Genomic DNA, 12,552 nt, shown 5'->3' on the forward strand with positions numbered 1-12,552 from the left:
CTTCAGCGGTCAACTACCCTCCCTCATGGTATTTCACAGCATCCACTAAGAGGGTCCCACCCTTAGATTCTTCTCCCAGGCCGTACCACCACTGGCTCTTGTTTAAATTCAGTACCAGCTCAATGCTGCTACACACATCCGCACAAGCAGCTCAAAACTCTGGGTGCATCGACAATGCCTCCAAACAGCGCTCAGCCGCCTCCTCTAGGCAGGCCCTCAAGTGCATCAGCAGGGTATTGGCCCTCTCCAGAACCGAAACGCTTCCCGTCTCAACAGTGTCTGGACACATCAGAATTAACGATCCACGAACCTCACGTACCCCCACGTTGGCCTCTGAGAACTCCATTTTCTCTGACCAATAACCGTCGTCTGAATAATCATTGGCACTGGTACCCCAAATTTCCAATGCCCTCAATGTCATCAAGGGTAAATGCTTCTAATAACAGTTGTAAAACAAACTGGCAGCTGTCACTCTGAGGTAATTGTACCAGACAGTTCTAACAATGCCACCAGCCCGCCTACTCAAACTTTCAACCAATCCCTGTTGCTTTCCCTCAGCCAAGCACTGCCACTCATCCAACAACTGAGAGGTCCGCTCTGCCCCTTTGGGGCTGGACATTATTCCCACAACCGGGTGGAGTCCACCACTGCTGAAACATCCCAACCTGTCATTCCTCACTCTCCTAACAGTATGGACAACCCATAGTCCCACCACCATTTCGTCAGCACTAGTCTGAACTCGAACAACAACCTCCGGGCTACCAACAGCAGCCAGCCCACCCAACACACGTGCAGCGATAACCAGCAATCGCACACCCACAAAGGCACACCAGCTCTTCGCCACAGACATAATTTAAAGAGGGTGATCACACAGCTTCCACAGAAAGCAATCCTGGACGAGCCCCCACAATACATCCCTTCCGGTACACCTCAGGCTCGCTCAGCTCATTCTCGTCTAGGGGGAGCAGCTTTCGGCCCCGGCAAACTGGGTAATCAGCTGGTGTGGATGCTGTGTGATGTCCCAGCCTCACCAAAAAACAGACAGGACACCATATGCGATAAAATGATTACAGTTTATAACGATTACTATAACTAAGTAATTAATAACAATACAGTATACATGAAGGAAAAGAAAATAAAGAAAAGGCGCTAAACATCAAAGTACAAACCACTTCGTGCACGACCACTGGAGCTCAATTACTGAAGTCTTCTGGCCACCATTTGATACCCTCCAAACTCCTCGACTCACAGCTCAGGACCACCCGAAGTGGTCAACCAAGCACATCAATCTTTGTCTCCTCTCCTCTCCTCAAGGTACCTCCCAGCCTCGGACCCCTGCCTGGGGTCCGTTCCTCACCCAGTTTACAGCATTGCATCCTCTCTCTCTCACCCCTTCGCGCCGATCTCCCCAAAAGCCCGCCAACAATAGCTTACAGATTCGGAAGAAAGAACAACATTAATCCCAATTGGCTTAAAAAGGAATACAATTCTTGTTATCAGTAAATTTTAACCCAAACAATCTCCCAGCACTCTCTCTCATAACAAAGAAGCATTCCTACTTTTAACAAAACAAAGAAGCCATTTTGATTAACATATGCAGTAACAAAGAAAAAGAAGAAACCCCCTTTACATAATCAATACCTGTAAACAGCTGGAAGGCCAAGAGTTTTTTCTCTGCAGTCCAGTCTCACCTGATACAGGAGGTGTTTAAGTCCAAAGTGTGAATCTTGTGATTTAATATAAGAAGTGATTAGTTGGGATAGTAAATCAAGTGGACTCTTGACCTCACAATCTACTTCATTATGATCTTGCATTTTATGGTTTACTTGCATTGCGCTTTCTCTGTAACTAACACTTTTTTTGCATTGTTATTGTTTTATCTTGTCACACTGTATAATGAGTTGATCTGTATGAACAGTATGCAAGACAAGCTTTTCACTGTACCTTGGTACATATGACAATGCAAAACAACAAACCAATAAATTATGAATGATCTATTTGACTTGCAATGTAAACATGGCTCAGCAATCTGGAACTGAAAAGAATTCTTTCTTCAGTGCAGTTGCAATTGAGTATCTCAAGCAACATTACCCCTTCTCTGCTGAGCTGTTTCTTATTTCTAAAATTTGTCAAGTGACCACACATGAAAACACAAGTAAAAGAAGAAATGTACGAACAGTAAATACAGCTCCAGGAAGTAGGAAAGTTATGTTAAATAGAGAAGTGTTTTTGTATTTTGTTCTAAGCAGAACCCAGATCCAGTTCTCATGAAAGTCACTACAAGCCATGGATTGCAACAAGCTGTCGTGTTGATCCAGCTGGTGATGTGTTTACTCATCTCCCCAGTGAGCAAGGCAATGCTTGGTTCACAGGACAAAAGGTGAATAGTTCCATACAACAGACAAGACCATGCAGCCCATCAAGACTATACCAGTCCACAGAGCAAGCCTGTACCCTTTCACCCGTAACCATGCTGTCCACACTCTTACTGGCCCCTCCCCAGGCTATATCGGTCACCTCACATATTTACATGGAGCGCTCCCACTGGAAAGCAGCATCCATCACCAAAGGCCCAGAATGAGGAAATGACTAAAATTTAGTACTGCAGGATATCACAAGACAATCAAGAGCATAGCAAACCTCCTGGCTGTGAGAGGAGAAGGATGCAGATAGACATCTGAAATTAACCAACTCTTCTTTACTGGATCTCTTGAGGTACCTCAGACCTGTTTGCATCCTATCAATGTCCCACTGTAAACTCCAACAGCCCTCCACACTATCCACAACACCCCCAACTTTTGTGTCATCAGCAAATTTACTAACCAATCCCTCCCCTTCCTCATTCAAGTCATTTATAAAAATCAGAAAGAGTAGGGGTCCCAGAACAGATCCCTAAGGCACACCACTGGTCACCGACCATGCAGAATATGGCCCGTCTACAACCACTCTTTGCCTTCTGTGGGCAAGCCAGTTCTGAATCCACAAAGCAAGGTCCCTTGGATCCCATGCCTCTTTACTTTCTCAATAAGTCTTGCATGGGGTACCTTATCAAATGTCTTGCTGAAATCCACATACACTATATCTACTGCTCCTCCTTCATCAATGTGTTTAGTCACATCCTCAAAAAAATTTCAATCAGGCTCGTAAGGCATGACCCGCCTTTGACAAAGCCTTGCGACTATTCCTAATCATACTATGCCTCTCCAAATATTCAGATATCCTGCCTCTCAGGATCTTCTCCATCAACTTACAAACCACTAAAGTAAGACTCATTGGTCTATAATTTCCTGGGCTATCCCACTCCCTTTCTTGAAAGAAGGAACAACATCTGCAACCCTCCAATCTTCTGGAACCTCTCCTGTTCCCATTGATGATGCAAAGGTCGTTGCCAAAGGCTCAGCAATGTCCTCCCTCGCCTCCCACAGTAGCCTGGGGTACATCTCATCCGGTCCTGGAGACTTATCCAACTTGATGCTTTCCAAAATCTCCAGCACATCCACTTTCTTAAAGTCTATATGCTCAAGCTTTTCAATCTGCTTTAACTCATCCTTATAATCACTAAGATCCTTTTCTGTAGTGAATACTGAAGCAAAGTATTCATTAAGTAACTCTGCTATCTCCTCTGGTTCCATACACACTTTTCCACTGTCACACTTGATTGGTCTTATTCTCTCATGTCTTATCCTCATGCTCTTCATATACTTGTAGAATACGTTGTGGTTTTCCTTAATCCTGCTCGTCAAGACTTTCTCATGGCCCCTTCTGGCTCTCCTAATTCTATTTTTAAGCTCCTTCCTGCTAGCCTTATAATCTTCTAGATCTCTATCATTACCTATTTTTTTGAAACTTTTGTAAGCTTTTCTTTTCTTCTTGACTAGATTTTCAACAGCCTTTATACACCAAAGTTCCTGTACACTACCCTATTTTCCCTGTCTCATTGGAATGTACCTATGCAGAACACTACGCAAATAGCCCCTGACTATTTGCCACATTTCTGCTGTACATTTCCCTAGAACATCGGTTTCCAATTTGTGCTTCCAATTTCCTGCCTGACAGCTTAATATCTCCTTTTACACCAATTAAACACTTTCCTAACTTATCTGTTCCTATCCCTCTCCAATGCTATGTTAAAGGAGATAGAGTTGTGATCACTATCTCCAAAAAGCTCTCCCAGTGAAAGACCTGATACCTAACCAAGTTCGTTTCCCAATACCAGATCAAGTACAGCCTCTTCTCTTGTAGGTGTATCTACATATTGTCAAGAAACCTTCCTGAACACACCTAACAAACTCCACCCCATCTAAACACCTTGCTCTAGGGCAGGGGTCAGCAACCTTTACCACTGAAAGAGCCACTTGGACCCGTTTCCCACAGAAAAGAAAACACTGGGAGCCACAAAACCCGTTTGACATATAAAATGAAATAACACTGCATACAACGTTTTTTTTGCCTTTATGCTATGTATAAACAAACTATAATGTGTTGCATTTATGAAATTGATGAACTCCTGCAGAGAAAACGAAATTACATTTCTGCATGCAACAAAAACATTTTGAACTCCGAAAAAAAGACATTGGGTTGAAGGTTACTTTTAAGTAAAATACTCAATGTCTATTTGAGTCCTTCTTGTATTTATGAAAAACACCGAACTTAAATTTTCCGCCAGCAGCAAACCAAAAATAACGTCAGCCAGCTGTCAACCTGAAAAATAAAAGGACTATTTCACTGAACAATGAAAAAATATGAATATACGTAAAATAATAGGCAATTAAAATATTTATCATACTTGGTTAATGGGATTTCTGCTCCTGGACCTCAGCGCACAGCATCTGCACATCAGGGCTGTATGACGTCACCTTCATCTTTACACAGGATTGCAAGCTGTCATCTGTGAGGCGTGCATGATGTTTGTTTTTAATAAAGTTCATGTTGGAGAACATCTGCTCACACACATATGTGGATCCAAAGATCGACAGGACTCCAAGCGCATACTTTTTAATGTTTACATAAATGTCGGGGATAGCATTCCATGTTTCGAACACAAGTTTGTCCGGTTTGGGGAGGTTTTCAATATCACTCCATTTGTGATTCTGAGCAAGAACGGCCTTCTGACGGGCAACATCTTCAAGGTCTGCTGTCAAGTGTCTAAACTTGGACACCCATATGTCTTTGTCGGCTATGTCGGCCAGTTCCATCTCAAGATCAGGTTGACTCACACCTGCCAATGCAGTCGTATTCAGTAGGGGAGTGACTGAGAAGGATAATGTGTTTTTTTTCCTCTCTGAACTCACAGAAGCGTTTCCCAAACGATGTTTGCATTGCGATGATTGCAGAATGTAAATACTCCGAATTTATCATGTCGTGACCTTGTTTGAACTCTCTCAAATTGGGGAAGTGAGACAAAGTGCCTTTCTGTAAATCTCTGGCAAGCACTGTCAACTTGCGCTCGAATGCCAAAACATCCTCCAACATGTGTAGGGCTGTACGTCCTTTCCCCTGAAGAGCTGTGTTCAGCGTGTTCAGGTGCGCTGTCATGTCTACCATGAAGTGTAGCTTTTCCAGCCACTCTGGCTGTTCCAGCTCAGGAAAAGTGAGCCCTTTGCTGCCCAGGAAAGTTTTCACTTCTTCCAGACACGTGACAAAGCGTTTCAGCACCTCCCCTCTGGACAGCCACCGGACTTTGTTGTGCAGCAGGAGATCAGAATATGCGCTTTCCACCTCGTCCAGTAACAAACGGAATTGACGGTGATTTAAACTTTTTGCCATTATTTTATTGACAATCTGAATGACAACATCCATTACTTCTGTGCATTCCGGAGGAAATGTTTGAGCGCACAGTGCCTCTTGGTGCAAGATGCAGTGAAAAGTCAGCAGCTTTCTGTCCAGCGACTTCTGCAGTAAAGCCACAAATCCCTTGTGCGCTCCTGTCATACTCGGTGCCCCATCAGTAGCTACTGACACCAGGTGGGTGGTCTTTATTCCTTTGGCTCTTAAACAATTCAAGACAGCCTCACAGATGTCCTCCCCCCTTTTAGAGGTATCAACTCAATCAGTTCTTCCTGTGGCCAGGCGAGTTTACATACCGGCAGAACAGCGCTATTTGTTCAATATCACCTTTGTCTTTAGACTCGTCACAGGCAATCGAGTAGGCCACAGCTGAATTGATGTCTTTAATTTGCTGTCTTGTGATGTCTTCTGCCATTTTTATGGTTGTGTCTTTGACAGTCTTTGCAGAGAGGGGCATATCCCTGATTTTCTGCACAATTTCACTCTTGTTTTTAAAGTCCGTGAATAGATGTTCTGAAATCTTAATGAAAGATTCTTTTATATATTCACCATCTGTAAACTGCTTCCCGTGCCTGTCTATTTCCTGAGCGGCAATATAACTAGCATATGTAGTTGATTTTCCAGACTTCATCCATTTCTTGAAATGATTTTTGCTCAGATCAACCTTACGCATCAGTTCCGAAACGGCTTTTTTTCTCTCATCTCCATCCAGATATTTTTGAGCAAAGGCTGCGTGTTTATTCTGGAAATGCCTTGCGACATTTGACTTTTTGTTGTTTGCTAGTTTCTCATTGCACATTAAGCATACCGGTAAACCAGTCTCGTCAACAGTGAAAGCAAATGAATCTGTCCACGTATCATTAAACGTTCTGTTTTCTTCAGTCACTTTTCTTTTTTTAGAATTCTCCATAGTTAGCCTACCTTGGATCGAAAAATTAAAGAAATTGCGCACTGACAGGTGTCAGGTATTGGCAGTGGTGCGTATATTAATAGCGATAAAAACACGTTGTAGCGGTGTGCTACACGCAGTCAGTAAACTGCAATCGAATAACTTTATTCGAACTAAACAGCCTTGCTTTTAAGCCTCCCTCAACCCGGCCCCCATGGGTGCGGATGCTCCAAAAGACACGTACTCACAAACCCCCGTAGGCTATCTCCCTTAGCCTGAACGCTGGCTAATTGTGAGCCGGTTCCAATGTGCCAGGAAATGGGTCGCCACAACGTTTTATTTAGATTGTACAAGATCACCATAATCTTCAAATTTAGAATTACATTTCAAAAACTAACAAACTAACATAAAATACATTTTAATTAAATACTGACCATTTATTTTCCAAAGCCACAGGGAGCCGCAGCACAGAGGTGAAAGAGCTGCATGCGGCTCCAGAGCCGCGGGTTGCCGATCCCCGGTCTAGGAAGATGCCAACCAATATCTGGGAAATTAAAATCTCCCACCATGACAACCCTGTTATTATTACACCTTTCCAGGATCTGTCTGCCTATCTGCTCCTTGATGTCCCTGTTACTATTGGGTGATCTATAGAAGACACTCAGTAGAGTTATTGACTCCTTTTTGTTTCTAACTTCCATCCACAGAGACAATCCCTCCATGACTTCCTCCTTTCTTGCAGCCGTGACACTATTTCTGATCAACAGTGCCATGCCCCCACCTCTTTTGCCTCCCTCCCTGTCCTTTCTGAAACATCTAAAGCCAGGCACTCTAAGTAACCATTTCTGACCCTGAGCCATCCAAGTCTCTGTAATGGCCACAATATCATGGGTTTTTCATTCCAGGATGAAGGAGATGTCTTCCTTTTTTAAACAAAGGGGCTTCCCTTCGTCCACCATCAACTCTGCTCTCAAACGCATCTCTCCTATTCCCCGCACATCTGCCCTCACCCCATCCACCTGCCACCTCACTCAGGATAGGGTTCCCTTTGTCCTTACCTACTACCCCACCAGCCTCCAGGTCCAACTTATAATTCTCCGTAACTTCCGCCACCTCCATCAGGATCCCACTACCAAGCACATTTTTCCCTCCCCCCTTTCTGCTTTTCGCAGGGATCGCTCCCTACGTGACTCCCTTGTCCACTCGTCGCCCCCATCCCTTCCCACCGATCTCCCTCCTGGCACTTATCCTTGTAAATGGAACAAGTGCTACACCTGCCCTTACACTTCTTCCCTCACCACCATTCAGGACCCCAGACAGTCCTTCCAGGTGAGGTGACACTTCACCTGTGAGTCGGCTGGTGTGGTATACTGCGTCCGGTGCTCCCGGTGTGGCCTTTTATATATTGGTGAGACCCGACGCAGACCGGGAGACCGTTTCGCTGAACACCTACGCTCGGTCCACCAGAAAAAGCAGGATCTTCCAGTGGCCACACATTTTAATTCCACATCCCATTCCCATTCTGATATGTCTATCCATGACCTCCTCTACTGTCAAAATGAATCCAAACTCAGGTTGGAGGAATAACACCTTATATACCGGTTGAGTAGCCTCCAACCTGATGGCATGAACATTGACTTCTCTAACTTCCGTTAATTCCCCTCCTCCCCTTCTTACGCCATCCCTGACATATTTAGTTGTTTGCCTGTTCTCCATCTCCCTCTGGTGTTCCCCCACTCATTTCTTTCTCCTGAGGCCTCCCGTCCCATGATCCTTTCCCTTCTCCAGCTCTGTATCACTTTCGCCAATCACCTTTCCAGCTCTTAGCTTCATCCCAGCCCCCCCCCCCCAGTCTTCTCCTATCATTTCGCATTTCCCCCTCCCCCCACTACTTTCAAATCTCTTACTATCTTTCCTTTCGGTTAGTCCTGACGAAGGGTCTCAGCCCGAAACGTCGAAACGTCGAAACTTCTCTCTATAGATGCTGCCTGGCCTGTTGTGTTCCACCAGTATTTTGTGTGTGTTGTTGTCAGCACATGGAACTGGGTCAAGAAAACAAGGAAATAGGAACTGGTGGAGGCCACTCAGCCCTTCTAGCCTGCCCTGCCTTCAAGGTGATGATCAATTATCTCCACCAGCCTGAACCACTCTTTTGTGCCAGCTTTCCATTCTCCCCTCTGTTCCCAATTGATCAAATATTTCCCTATCCTCAGACCCAATGTTCCAGCTGCCATACCCCGGAACAGAGAATTCTAGGGATTCACCTCATCAATTTTAAATTCCCAGCTCTCGCTCAAGACTCTTCCTTGGATAAGATGGATAGTCATAGCTTTTTCTCTAGGATTGGGGGACTCCAAAACTAGAAGACACCGATACAGGATAGAGGGGAGAGATTTAAAGAGACCTAAGAGGTAACTTCTTTACACTGAATACCAGGAATGAGCTGCCAGAGGAAAAGGTCGAGGCAGGTGCAATTGGAACATTTAAGCAACATTTAGAGAGGTACATGGAGGGGAAGAGCTTGGATAATTAGGGCTGAACACGAGCAGCTGTATCTGGCTGGAAGGATGCTGCGGCGGACAAGGAGCAGTTGGGCCAAAGGGCCTGTTTCTATTCTCTGTGATTCTGTGACCTGTTCTCCATTCTGGCTCTAGAAGCTGGCTGGGGTCATGAATTTCCATGAGTTGGTTGAGGAGGTGTGGTTGAGAGAGTGGATCAGGGGTATTGCATGTTTTCAGGGGGTTGTCATATTCTTCAATGATCAGTGTCTGTTTCACAGGGCATAACTCTCAAAAACCAGAGGGAAGATGTTTAAGGTGAAGTGGGAAAGTTTAAAGGAGATTTATGGAGTTACATTTTATAAAGTGGGCTGCCAGAGAAGGTGGTGGAAGCAGACACAAAAATAAGCAGAGAATGGAGTGATATGGATCGTGTACAAGCAGATGGGATTAGGGTTGGCACTGACAGAGAAACATAAAAACATAGAAAATAGGTGCAGGAGTAGGCCATTCGGCCCTTTGAGCCTGTACCACCATTCAATATGATCATGGCTGATCATCCAACTCAGAACCATGTACATGCTTTCTCTCCATACCTCCTGATCCCTTTAGCCACAAGGGTCATATCTAACTTACTCTTAAATATAGCCAATGAACCGGCCTCAACTGTTTCCTGTGGCAGAGAATTCCACAGATTCTCCACTCTCTGTGTGAAGAAGTTTTTCCTCATCTCTGTCCTAAGAGGATTCCCCTTTATCCTTAAACTGTGACCCCTCGTTCTGGACTTCCCCAACATCAGAAACAATCTTCCTGCATCTAGCCTGTCCAATCCCTTTAGAATTTTATACTTTTCAGTAAGATTCCCCCTCAATCTTCTAAATTCCAGTGAGTATAAGCCTAGTCGATCCAGTCTTTCTTCACATGAAAGTCCTGACATCCCAGGAATCAATCTGGTGAATCTTCTCTGTACTCCCTCTATGGCAAGAATGTCTTTCCTCAGATTAGGGGACCAAATATTGTAGATGCGGTCTCACCAAGGCCTTGTACAACTGCAGTAGAACCTCCCTGCTCCTTTACTCAAATCCTTTTGTTATGAATGCCAACATACCATTTGCCTTTTTCACCGCCTGCTGTACCTGCATGCCCACCTTCAATGACTGGTGTACAATGACACCCAGGTCTCGTTGCACCTCCCCTTTTCCTAATTGGCCACCGTTCAGATAATAATCTGTTTTCCTGTTCTTGCAACTAAAGTGGATAACCTCACATTTATCCACATTAAATTGCATCTGCCATGAATTTGCCCACTCACCTAACCTATCCAAGTCACCCTGCATCTTCTTAGCATCCTCCTCACAGCTAACACCGCCGCCCAACTTCATGTCATCCGCAAACTTGGAGATGCTGCATTTAATTCCCTCGTCTAAATCGTTATTGTAAACAACTGGGGTCCCAGCACTGAGCCTTGCGGTACCCCACTAGTCACTGCCTGCCATTCTGAAAAGGTCCCATTTACTCCCACTCTTTGCTTCCTGTCTGCCAACCAATTCTCTATCCACATCAATACCATACCCCCAATACCATGTGCTTTAAGTTTGCACACTCATTTCCTGTGTGGGACCTTGTCAAAAGCCTTTTGAAAATCTAAATATACCACATCCACTGGTTCTCTGCTATCCTCTCTACTAGTTACATCTTCAAAAAATTCTATAAGGTTCGTCAGACATGATTTTCCTTTCACAAATACATGCTGACTTTGTCCGATGATTTCACCTCTTTCCAAATGTGCTGTTATCACATCTTTGATAACTGACTCGAGCATTTTCCCCACCACCGATGTCAGACTAACCAGTCTATAATTCCCCGGTTTCTCTCTCCCTCCTTTTTTAAAAAGTGGGGTTACATTAGCCACCCTCCAATCCTCAGGAACTAATCTAGAATCTAAGGAGTTTTGAAAAATTATCACTAATGCATCCACTATTTCTTGGGCTACTTCCTTAAGCACTCTGGGATGCAGACTATCTGGCCCTGGGGATTTATCTGCCTTTAATCCCTTCAATTTACCTAAAACCACTTCCCTACTAACATTTATTTCCCTCAGTTCCTCCATCTCACTAGATCCTTGGTCCCTTACTATTTCCGGAAGATTATTTATGCCCTCCTTAGTGAAGACAGAACCAAAGTAGTTATTCAATTGGTCTGCCATGTCTTTGTTCCCTATGATCAATTCACCTGTTTCTGACTGTAAAGGTCCTACATTTGTCTTGACCAATCTTTTTCTTTTCACATATCTATAAAAGCTTTTACAGTCAGTTTTTATGTTCCCTGCCAGCTTTCTCTCATAATCTTTTTTCCCTTTCCTAATTAAGCCCCTTGTCCTCCTCTGCTGATCTCTGAATTTCTCCCAGTCCTCAGGGGTGCCGCATTTTTTTTTTGCTAATTTATATGTTTCTTCTTTGGACTTGATACTATCCCTAATATCCCTTGTCAACCACGGGTGCTCTACCTTCCCTGGTTTATTCTTTTGCCAAACTGGGATGAACAATTGTTGTAGTTCATCCATGCGATTTTTAAATGCTTGCCATTGCATATCCACCGTCAACCCTTTAAGTATCATTTGCCAGTCTACCTTAGCTAATTCATGTCTCATACCTTCAAAGTTACCCTTCTTTAAGTTCAGAACCTTTGTTTCTGAATTAACTATGTCACTCTCCATCTTAATGAAGAATTCCACCATATTATGGTCACTCTTACCCAAGGGGCCTCGCACGACAAGATTGCTAACTAACCCTTCCTCATTGCTCAATGCCCAATCTAGAATGGCCTGCTCTCTAGTTGGTTCCTCGACATGTCGGTTCAGAAAACCATCCCGCATACATTCCAAGAAATCCTCTTCCTCAGCACCCTTACCAATTTGGTTCATCCAATCTATATGTAGATTGAAGTCACCCATTATAACTACTGTTCCTTTATTGCACGCATTTCTAATTTCCTGTTTAATGCCATCCTCAACCTCACTACTACTGTTAGGTGGCCTGTACACAACTCCCACCAGCATTTTCTGCCCCTTAGTGCTATGCAGCTCTACCCATATCGATTCCACATCCTCCAGGCTAATGTCCTTCCTTTCTATTGCGTTAATCTCCTCTCTAACCAGCAATGCTACCCCACCTCCTTTTCTTTCCTGTCTATCCCTCCTGAATATTGAATATCCCTGGATGTTGAGCTCCCATCCTTGGTCACCCTGGAGCCATGTCTCTGTGATCCCAACTATATCATATTCATTAATTACTATCTGCACATTCAATTCATCTACCTTGTTACGAATGCTCCTCGCATTGACACACAAAGCCTTCAGGCTTGTTTTTACAACACTCT

General features: G+C 44.1%; 1 protein-coding gene across 1 annotated transcript in view; it reads right to left on the reverse strand.

Annotated features, from left to right (window-relative positions):
- LOC132406319 (uncharacterized) overlaps positions 1-12,552 on the reverse strand; it is a 104,345-nt gene that overhangs the window by 72,484 nt on the left and 19,309 nt on the right. The window contains exon 2 of the mRNA XM_059991823.1: positions 1,642-6,708. The gene's annotated coding sequence lies outside the window, so the exon portion shown is untranslated. The remainder of the gene's footprint in view (positions 1-1,641; positions 6,709-12,552) is intronic.

Source organism: Hypanus sabinus, chromosome 16, assembly GCF_030144855.1.
Source record: "Hypanus sabinus isolate sHypSab1 chromosome 16, sHypSab1.hap1, whole genome shotgun sequence".
Taxonomy (NCBI): domain Eukaryota; kingdom Metazoa; phylum Chordata; class Chondrichthyes; order Myliobatiformes; family Dasyatidae; genus Hypanus; species Hypanus sabinus.